The sequence below is a fragment of the Lagenorhynchus albirostris genome, chromosome 9 (assembly GCF_949774975.1).
Source record: "Lagenorhynchus albirostris chromosome 9, mLagAlb1.1, whole genome shotgun sequence".
NCBI classification, from domain to species: Eukaryota; Metazoa; Chordata; class Mammalia; order Artiodactyla; family Delphinidae; genus Lagenorhynchus; species Lagenorhynchus albirostris.
In genome coordinates, this window is record NC_083103.1 from 22339465 (window position 1) to 22350806 (window position 11342).

The following is an 11342-nucleotide window of genomic DNA, read 5'->3' on the forward strand; positions in this document are numbered from 1 at the left end:
TGGGAACACAAAGAAGGGCCCCTACTTGGATTTGATGCTCTCTTGTTTCCAAGTACATTACAGACATCATGACCTTTCAACTCTAAACATTTCAACTTGCACCTTCGAAAAAGAAAAAAGACTGAGGGCTATTCTCCAACCTAAACTATAATACCATAATAACACTTACAAAAAATGAGTCATTCTCTAATAACTGAATACTTGGTCTGTATCCAAATTTCCCCAGCCCCTCCCTAATTCCCTTCTTCTGTCTTTCTGCTACATTGCATTCGAATTGCTCCTTTCCTTGGGCTGTGAGCTCGGAGAGGAATGGAATGTGTCCCTTTGCTTCCCTCACCCTGGCACTCAGCCCTCAGTAGGTATTTGTTGAGAGGAGTCCCACTTCCTCCTGCTAAGGTCTTCAGCCTCCTGCAGTCCCAGCCCAGCTTTCCCTCTCCACACACATGCACACAGATACAGATACACACACACACACACACACACACACACACATACACACTCGCTCAGCATGTCTTCAGTGGTCCAAGTCAGAAACCAGAGGAGCATTTCTAGAGGCTTTGGTTGACCTCACATGGCTCTCATATTCTCTCGGGCCAAACCCCTTCCCCTTTTCATTCTTTTTTTTTTTTTTTTTTTTGCGGTGCGCGGGCCTCTCACTGTTGCGGCCTCTCCCGTTGCGGAGCACAGGCTCCAGATGCGCAGGCTCAGCGCCCATGGCTCACGGGCCCAGCCGCTCCGCGGCATGTGGGATCTTCCTGGACCGGGTCACGAACCCGTGTCCCCTGCATCGGCAGGCGGACTCCCAACCACTGCACCACCAGGGAAGCCCCCCTTTTCATTCTTGAGGCCAAGGCTTCGGTTTGGCCCTTCATGCTGTCTTGCCCGCCTCCCAGGATGCTGACCCCTCCACTTCTCCAATGCATCCCTGTCCTGCCTCTACAAGGCAAACCCACTTGGGGGCTTCTCTGTTGAAAGCCCTGTTGGGTTCCCACTTGGGCCCTCCCTCTCCAGCCTCAGGTGTAATCTCCCAGCTTCTCCCTTCTCCCTGTCCCTGCTGCTGCACCCTCACCCTTGATCTCTGGCCATTCCAAGCCATCCGCTGGCCTCCAAGCACATGATGCTTTTCCATTCCCTCCACCCGAAACACCCTCCTTCTAGCGTTTTGTCTTCCTCTGAGAACCCATAGAGAAGCTCGGACTTCACTTTTTCCAGGGCCCCATTCAATGACGACCCATCCCTTCCTGGCAGAGTGCCCACAAAGGCCTTGGGCATAATAGTTGTTCATTAAATAATTGCTCAGTGGATGAACAGGAATATCATCATCCGCTTCCTCCCTGGTCCAAGTCAGCTGCAGCCCCAGCCCATCCCAGTCCAGTCCCCTGGGCCCCCGATGCCACCCAGCCCAGCCCAGCCCAGCCCCGGGCTGCCTCCAGTGGACCCTGGACACAGCCTTAGTACGCGACTTCTGAACAGCTGCCAGACACATTATTCATCCTCACTTTCCTAGGAAATTGTGCAAGGATGGGCAATGGCAGGCCTGGACTTTTTATATTTAAAGAAAATAATTAAAACTCTATACAAAAAAAAGGTTTTTTAAAAATAAATTAGGAGTTTGGGATTAACCTATACACACTACTATATATAAAATAGATAATTGACAAGGACCTACTGTATAGCACAGGGAATTCTACTCAATACTCTGTAATAACCTATATGGGAAAAGAATCTGAAAAAGAATGGATATATGTATAACTGAATCACTTTGCTGTACACCTGAAACTAATACAACATTGTAAATCAACTATACTCCAATATAAAATAAAATTTTAAAAAATCTTTATATTTTAAGGTCTTTGTTAGGTAGAGTACCTCCTAGGAGACAGAAGGTGAGATGATATGGCCCCTTCTGCCTCGAATAAGGTTTTCAGAACACAATATTGCTTTGATGCACTTCTACAAAAAAATATATATTCCACCCATGTCATGGTTCCACTGATTAAATTATACTGGGGGAGGGGCAAGGGTTTCAAGCAGAGATCTTTTGGTACCTAGAGCTAATCTCACACTGGACCTGTGAACCTTCCTGGTATACTTGTCACCCCTGGCACCAGCCCCTATGTTACAACTGGAGCACAAACAAGGATTTCACCTTTTTATCTTTACAACATTCTACTTAAAAGGAAATTTTTACCAGCACAGAACAAAATCCGGCAGGTAAAAGCTCTAAGAACCCAGAGTGGTGAAGGCCCAGAGAAGGGTTAGTAAAGTGGATTAAAGCTGCAATCTACACCCCCTTTTCTCTGCTAGCTGAACAGTCTAACGTGGGTAAGTTCCCTAAGCTTTCTGAGCTGCAGATTCTTCTCCTTCAGCTGTACGTGGATAATATTACCTTTCTCATAGGGATCTTCATGAAAATTAAAGGAGATGCTGTATGTGTAGCAGGATGAAAAAAATGATTTTAGTCTCTGTTTCTGCTGAAGCCACAAGACAATGGATGATGCATTCCAAAGTGAGCTATGACACCATCATGTAGGACTCGTGAAAGAAAACCCTCTCTCCCTTATCCAACCACCTCCAGCCCACAAAGAAGGGTTGGATGGGGAAAACTGTGGGAGAGCAGAGGAGGAATTTTGGAGTGAGCAGTAGGTACCCTCCAAGTCCCAACTGCCCAGTCGTTACTTCTCAGGAGCGATCTCAAAGGCACTGTGTCCCTGGAGCTTGGATGTCATCAGGGGCTGGTGTCTAAATCATGCCTTAGAAATTGAGGATGCAGGAGAGATGGGTGGCCAGCTGGAGTGGGAGGGGGGACTTTGTTTTGGCCAGGGGAGAGGGGAGTTGAGTATTTTCTATAAGCCAGAGGTGTGCAACAGGCAACCTTGTGTGTTGTGTAGATCCTTTAAGAAGAACCACCAGGAAGAAACTTCCACAGAAAGAAACTGACAGCTGGGAATTCCCTGGCAGTCCAGTGGTTAGGACTCAGTCCAAGGGGGCCCAGGTTCAAACCCTGGTCAGGGAACTAGCATCCAAAAAAAAAAAAAAAGAAAGCTGACAGCATCTGTTATGGTTAAATTGTGTGCCCCCAAATTCATATGTTGAAGCCCTAATCCCCAGAACCTCAGAATGTAGCTATATTTGCTGACAGGGCTTTAAAGCGGTGATTAAGTTAAAATGAAGCCTGTAGAGTGGGCCCCAGTCCAATCTTTATAAGAAGAGGGATTTGGACACACAAAGAGACACCAGGGATGCACATACACAGAGCAAAGGCCACGTGAGGACACAGGGAGAAGATGTTGTTTACAAGCCAAGGAGAGAGCCCTCAGGCGAAACCAGCCCTACTCACACCTTGATCTCGGACTCCTAGCCTTCAGAGCTGTGAGGACATAAATTTGTTGTTTAAGCCACCTAGTTTGTGTTATTTATTTTGGCAGCCCTAGCTGTCTAATACAGACTGCTCAGATTCTGGGAAGCTAAGGAAAGAGTCTTAGGCACCTGCTTCAAGGGACCAGCAGCTTAGAAATCTCCACAGTTAAGGAAGGACGGTGTTCTCTGAAGTAGCCACAAAATTGTACCAAGAGATAAAGAAGCAGATTTCACACCCACCAGGCCCAGCCAATGGGATGCCAGCTTCCCACAGTGTCAACCAGGTAAGAACTTCCTGCTCCTCTCCCCGCCAGGGGCCAGAATCCCCAGTCAGCCAGATGGAAGCACAAGGGGGGAAGCAAGAAACTGACCACAGACCCCCTTTCCCAGCTCCAGGCCCCACTGGAGGAGGATCCACTGGGAAGGAAGTTTGAAGGTCTGGGTTATTGCACAGACCTGGATGTATCAATTACTGACCTGAGACAGTGCTGGAACTAGAAAGGTAACCAGAAGAATTAAGGACCTGCCCTAATTTTCATCCCAGGGCAAGGAAAGAGTGGGGCGCCACAAAAAAATTCAGGGCAGTGACAGACATAAATAAAGTTGGCTTCCTGAATATACCTGGTGACTCCTGCTTATTTAACATCTGTTCTCCTACGTACGTGGCAGCTTAGCCTGTCTCTGGCCAGGTAAGCAATGGCATTCATTGAGCAATTATTATCATTCTAAATTCCTTCCCTGTCACCGTTGGACAATTCCATCTTCCTCAAGCTCAGCAAATCTAAGGACGACAGGCAAACCATTTAAGAGCTTCTGCGCTCCTGGAGCTGACAACTCAAGTGCTGATGTCCTACAAAGCCACGGTCAGAACACCACCCTCCATACCTCATGACCCAGAGAAGGAAACTAACTCCAAACCAGCCACAGGGCTGGGCAAGCTTTAGAGTCAGCTCCAGAGAAAACTGAGTTCAAATCCTGACTCTGCCACCTGACAGCTGTGTGACCCTGGGCAAGTTACTTAATATCTCTGTTACTTCAATTTCCTCATCTATAAAATGGAGATGATTAAAGTACCATAGAGTTATTATGTGGAATAAATGAGGAAATAGATGCAAAACATTTAGGACCTTGCCTGACACGATAGTTAGCATATACATAGTTACACACAGTTAGCATTATAGGTCAGTGCCCCTCAGGGTGAAACCTTGCAATAACCTCGGTTTATTGTAAGGAACATTACACAAGATGCATGATGATGCAAAGCACAGATTCTAGAACCAGACTGCCTGGGTTTGAATCAACCAAGAACGGAGAGCGCATTGTATAAGTGTTTGCTATAATTGCTAGCGGTACAGTCAGATACGTACAGTCATACACATACATAGACAACACATAGAATAAGAGCTTAATTCCGACAGCTATTAGTAGAGAACTAGTCTTCTCAACAAACCCACACGGACCCTGAAGTTTCTGGTCACCCAGAGACATCAGAGGCATGGAATGGGGGTCAGAGGGGAAGAGTGCTTCCCTACTCGGGACGTGGCAGAACTTGACCTCAGTTGCTTTTGCCTCTTTATTGTTTACCAGCAGACAGTGGCTCTCAAGCAAACGGGGTATCTTGAAAGCAGAAACCCATCCTCCTCGGGCCGGACCTTCAGCCATGATCTCCAGCCCCCGCTCCCCGCCAGCAGCTCTCAGCCTCTCTCCTGTTACCTGGTCTGGTTCCTTCCTCCAGGGCAGGCCCCACCTGGCAGGGGAGAGGCGAGGTACCACTGCCTTTCAGCCTTTCGAGAAGGTGACATTTCCACGGTGCCCAGCTGTCCCTGGGGCTGGCTCTCCACTCGGTTCCCACCGTCCTGGGCCCTGAGGACCAGCGGGGGAGCAGATGGAAAAGATGAAAAGCTGACACCCTCCGCAGGAAATCATTGTTTAACTGATTCCAGGACTGAAAAAAACAAGTGTAACGTTGGAGAAAGGAGAGCAACGTGCCATTCAAGGCCATTGTTACAGCCTCCTCTCTGTGTATCCGGAAACAAAGAGGCCCTCTGTGTGTGAGCACAATGCTGTGTGTTACCAGCCACTTCTGTGTTATTCCTGGGGACAGGAGGACGGGAAACGGGAAATGAGGCCACAGTGCCCTCCTGGGTCTGGTGTGCTCTGGACTTTGCTAACACAGTCACCAGGCCAGTCAGAGCTGGGAGAACAACTTCAGACTCCCAGCCCATGGTGTTCTGCAGTGGGGGCCCGGGGTATCCCGTCAGGAGTGACCTGGGTCCGTGCTAGTCTTCTAGGCATGGTGAACTGCCAAGTGCCCCTCCCCTCTCCCTTTCTTCTTCTCTTACCAGTTTTCAGAGACTCACCACAAGTTAGAGCTGAAAAGAATCACAGCTATCATCTCTTCAAACACTCCAACTCTCAGCTTTAATGAGGGGGCACCTGGCCTGGACTGATGCCCGGCCACGTGGCATGTCAGCTGCAGTTGGTAAGGCCAGATGAATCGTTATGTGGTAGTATCCATGGGACCCCCTCACCGGCCACTCCGTTATGATCAAGCTCACAAAGTGAGGCTCCTGCCTTTAAATCCTGGTTCCGCCACTAATTACTGATAGATTGCGAGGGTTTTTTTCCCTCTGAGCCTTAGTTTTCCCACCTGTAAACTGGGATCATCCTTGGATTACTGTGGGGATTAAATGAGTTAATACATGTAAAATTCATAGAACGTTACTTGGCCTGTAAAAATTGCTCAAGAAGCATGAATGACAAATTAGATGCTCATACCTGTGATTTGCTTAGATTCATGAGGAGAGGGTATGGGGATGGCTGGAAACCCAGGATCTCGAATACCCCAATTCAGCCTTGCCACCTACTATGGCCTACGTTGGCCCCATTAGGCCCCATTAGGGAAACTGGGCACCAATATATACCCATTGAGCACCCGAGCCAGTGTTTGGGAGCAGCCAGGCCTCAGCTCCGGGCAGCTGTGGCAGCGTGGAAATGTGGCAATGGCATGGCCAGGCCTGTCAGTCTTTAAAGCAACCCAGAAACCTGGATTTTTATGTCAGATTTCCCAATTTTGAAACAGTGTTTCCCAAGGCACTGTTAGTGCAAAGCGAGCCTTGAGTCATGCAGCTTGTGATGCCTGGTCTGGACACACAGGGCATTCCCCAGCCAGGGCACGCCTGTCGTTTGCAGATCTACTGGCCTCTGTTTGCCTGCAGCCTCTGGTGAGCTGATCAGGCCACTTCACAGCCCTCCTTGAGTTGGAGCAGGCAGTGTAAGATCAAAAATGATGAGCAGCCCGGTCTCCCTGGATACCTGTCCTCACCTCAGTCCACGAAATGGGGGTGAGGAAAAGGGAAACCAGGGAAATGAGGGGGGCTCTCCCTCAAAGACCATGGTCCCTTGGCCAATCCACCCACTGCTGGCATTCCTCTGATAAAGGGCAGACCGAGGGCTTAAGCCCCCATAATCTCCATCAGTCACCTCCAATGAACATAAGTATAGGTCTAAGTGACCAAAAGTGCTTACCATGCAAACGCAACTTCAAAACAAGATTGCTTATAATGAGATACCACTTCACACCTACTAGGATGGTATCATCAAAAAGACAGATAATAACAAGTGTTGGTAAGGATGTGGGAAATTGGAACCTGCAGACATTGCTGATGGGAATGTAAAATGGTGCGACCATGTGGGGAAACAGTCTGGCAAGTCTTCAAAAAGTTAAACACAGAGTTACCATATGACCCAGCAATTTCACTCCTGGGTATATACCCCAAGAGAAATGAAAACAGAAAGCTACACAAAAGCTTGTCTGAGAGTGTTCACAGCAGCATTAGTCACAATAGCCAAAAGGCAGAAACAACCCAAATGTCCATCAAATGATGAACGGATACGCAAAATGTGGTGTTTCCACAATGGAAATTACTCAACAGTCAGAAGGAATGACGCACTGACACAGGCCATAAGAACATTAGGACAGCCCAGGAAAACATTAGGCTGAGTGGAAGAAATTAATTAAAAGACCACATTTCATAAGATTCCATTTATATGAAATGTCCAGAACTAGGCAAATCTAGAGGTATAGAAAAGAGATTAAAAGTTGCCTAGGGCTGGGTGTGATGAAGAGAGTTGGCAGGATGATAGCTAAAGGGTATAGTTTTTCTTTTGGGGGTGATAAAATATGTTCTAAAATTGGCTGTGGTTATGGTTACATAACTCTGTGAATACACTAAAATCCATTGAATTGTTACACTGTAAGTGGGTAAATTGTATATGTGAATTACATCTCAGTAAAGTCATTACCAAAGAAAGAACCTCAAAACTAAGATTGCTGCCCTTAATTACCTTCTATTAAAAAGAAACTCTTTATCCATGTCACTCTTTTCACCATAGCCCCACTGGAGAAGACAGGACAAGAGCTCTAAAAGGATGGTTTCCTCAAAGGCACAGGGCTCAAACGAGGGTAACCAACTAGCTTGGTTTACCCAGGACTATCCCACTGTTGGCACGGGAAGTCCCCTGTCCCAGGCAAACTGAGATGGTTGGTTGATCACCCTAATGCCAACTCTTTCTGAGAGCACTGGATAGCTCTACCCTTCAGTGCTGCCAGTGGCTAGAACCAAGTCTCGATATAAATAATCCATCCCCATTTTGGGTACAAGTCATCCCTGAGCTCCCTCTAATGGTCAAACGTATTTTTATTATTGTTGTTCCTAACTTACAGATGAGGAAACTGAGGTTCAGCGATGAAATAACTCGCCAGAAGCACACAGGAGCCAGAAATTGAACCTTGATCTTTTTCCAAAGCCCAAGTTACGCCTTCCACTCATCATCTTTTCTCTTACCGTACCACTGGGTTGATTGTCCATGAATACCATCAGATTTTTCTTGCCTCCTGGAGAAGGTAGTCAGACATCCAGACAGAAGAAGCATGAGTTTTCAGCTATAGCAAGACAAGGAGACACGTAGAGCTTGGTAGTTAACAGCACAAACTCTGGAACCAAACTGCTCAAGTTTGGACCTGGGCTCTGCCAAAATTTTAGCTGTGTGACCTTGGACAAGTTACTTAACTTCTCTGTGCCTCAGTTTCCCCATATGTAAAATGGGAAAATTATAGTACTGTGTGTGTGTGTGTGTGTGTGTGTGTGTGTGTATCACACAGGATTGTTATGGGAAGTAAATAAATCATTAAGTGTAAGAGCCTTAAAATGGAGTGTGGTATATTTATTAAATAAATCTATTTAATACATTTATTTAATAATACAAATTTATTACATAAATGAAAGCAAGCACACATCCATATACCCAGAATTGGAAAGAAATCAGACAAGGCCTAACAAAAACCAGGTAGCGAGACCAAATCATGGAAATTAACATTCTGTTCTGTTCTTTCCCACGTAAATGTTTATGGCTGAGGAATTGCTGGAAGCTCTCCAGGCCATAGACAAACCTTTAGATACAACATGGCAGTGGCAATGCGGGCAGTCCTAGAACAATGGGATGACCTGGTGCAGGGCTGCAGGCCCTGCCTGGCACTGATGGAGCCCAGGGTTTCCTCTCCTTTCAAGGAGAGCTGGGTACCCTCCCACTGGGGCGGGTAGGTGTGATCAACATCATTTTTTGGATCAACATCAGCTTCAGTTGAAGTTCAAGAGGCTCAGAGAATTTTCAAGAATTTGTTCAGGGTTAAGTTAATAACATGTAGAGTTACATGTGGGATTCGAACTTAGGTTGAATTCTAAAGCCCCTATGCTTTTCTGCCTACATGAAATAGTTATTATTGCTCTGTAACAAATTACCTCAAAGCTTAGCAACTTAAAACCACGAACACTCATAATCACACAGTTTTTGAAGGCCAGAGAGCCAGGAGTGTTTTAGCTGGGTGGTTCTGCCTCAGAATCTCTCATGAGGTTGTAGTCAAGATGTTGGCCAAGGCTACTGTCATCTCAAGGCTCTACCAGGGCTGAAGAATCTGCTTCCAAACTCAGTGATGGGGCCGTTGGCAGGCCTTAGTTTCTTGCTGGCTATTGGCCGGAGGCTTCAGTTTTTCACCACATGGACCTCTCTAGAGGACTGTTCATAACATGGCAGCTTGTTTTCCCCGGAGCAAGAGATTCAAGAAAAAGAGAGCAGACGAAAGAGAGTACCCAGAAGCTGCAGTTAACTAATTGCAAAAGTTAAACTAATTAGTTTACAACTATCTTAGATGTGACATACCACCACTTCTGCCACCTGCTATTGGTCACAGAGACTAATCCTGGCACAACAAGGGAGGGAAGATACAAGGATGAGTACCAGGAGGCAGGGGTCACTGGGAACCATCTTGGAGGCTGGTGACCACTCTGCCCATCTTTCCAAAGTAAGACAAGAAAGCACAGACCTGCAAATAATAAGGTAATATCCCTGCAGAAAAGTCACAGAAAGTAATTTTAGTCTAACCACTTTTGAGGGGTTTTTGTTTATTTAAGAAAACATTTACACCTACTAGAGAATGGACTTGAGGATATGGGGAGGGGGAAGGGTAAGCTGTGACAAAGTGAGAGAGTGGCATGGACATATATACACTACCAAACGTAAAATAGATAGCTAGTGGGAAGCAGCCGCATGGCACAGGGAGATCAGCTCAGTGCTTTGTGACCACCTAGAGGGGTGGGATAGGGAGGGTGGGAGGGAGGGAGAAGCAAGAGGGAGGGGATATGGGAACATATGTATAATTGATTCACTTTGTTACAAAGCAGAAACTAACACACCATTGTAAAGCAATTATACTCCAATAAAGATGTTAAAAAAAAAAAGAAAGAAAACATTTACTTCAATCAAGGCACTGGACTGGCCCTATGAATACAGGCAGGAGTAACCCTAGGGCTTACAGGGACTTATGGCAGAAAACAAGAATCAAGCCATGTGGTCCTGGAAGAAGAGAAGAGGGAGAGGCCAAGAAAGAGAGCTGGGATCAGGACTCCAGGACAAGGCGGGTCTAAAGTCTTCTAGTTCAGATATGGGTTCATCCTCAGACAACCTGGGTTTATTTTCCTGGGGCTGGACAACATCCTCACAGAAAATGGGAGAGAGAAAAGAAGGGGGAGAGTAGGAGGCAGAAAAACAAACGACCAATTCCCGGACTCGCACAATTAGACATTCTTCCTCTAGCTTGAATTTATCAGAACCTGTTTCAAGCCAAATTTTGCTAAGGAACTGGGTATGGAAAAAGAAAGAACCAACTAGATCCTAAAGATGCATAGGGGAAATGTCAGAGGCTGGGGTTAGAAGGCAGAGGAGATAGGTTCCGTAAAACCAAGTTCCAGGACTTTACAGTTTGAGTCTGTTCCGAGGTAAGACCTCTGATCACTGGGCAAATCAGAGTCCTGGACTGCTCACTCAAAACCATCCTTACATTCATTGTAATTATCTTGTTGAATAAATGAATTAAATCATTTCCATGAACTACCCCTCCCATCCCCACTATAGGTGTAAGAGGAACCTAGTTAGGTAATATCTTTCGTTGGATTCCCTTTCTACTCTTTGTCCCAAACACTTCCTCACCTGCTCATCAAAACCGATCTCCCCTTGGACTAGAGAAAGTCATCAACACCCTTTCCTCATCTGGATAAGGTTAATAATACCAGCTCCTGCCTACCCCAAAGACACAAAGGAAACTGTTACACATGAAATCAATTTTACATTCTTCAAGACAGGCGGGGTTGGGGGTAAATTCCAAGAATTGCAATGATGTGCACAGCTACTTTAATTCTAAGAGGCCAGGTACGAAGATCACTCCAGAACAGCTAAGGCGCTTGTCAAGCCTGCAAATGCATTCCCCCAATTAGCCAGCCCACCCACGAGTCAAGAGAAAATCAGTTTCCCCTGCCCTGGTAAGTAGCCAAGCGAAGCCAAGCCAATTTCCCCCCCACCCCCCCGAAAACCATCCAGCACCCGCGTCCTCCAAACCCCACGGTCCTAGAGTCCCCGCGCTGAGCTAT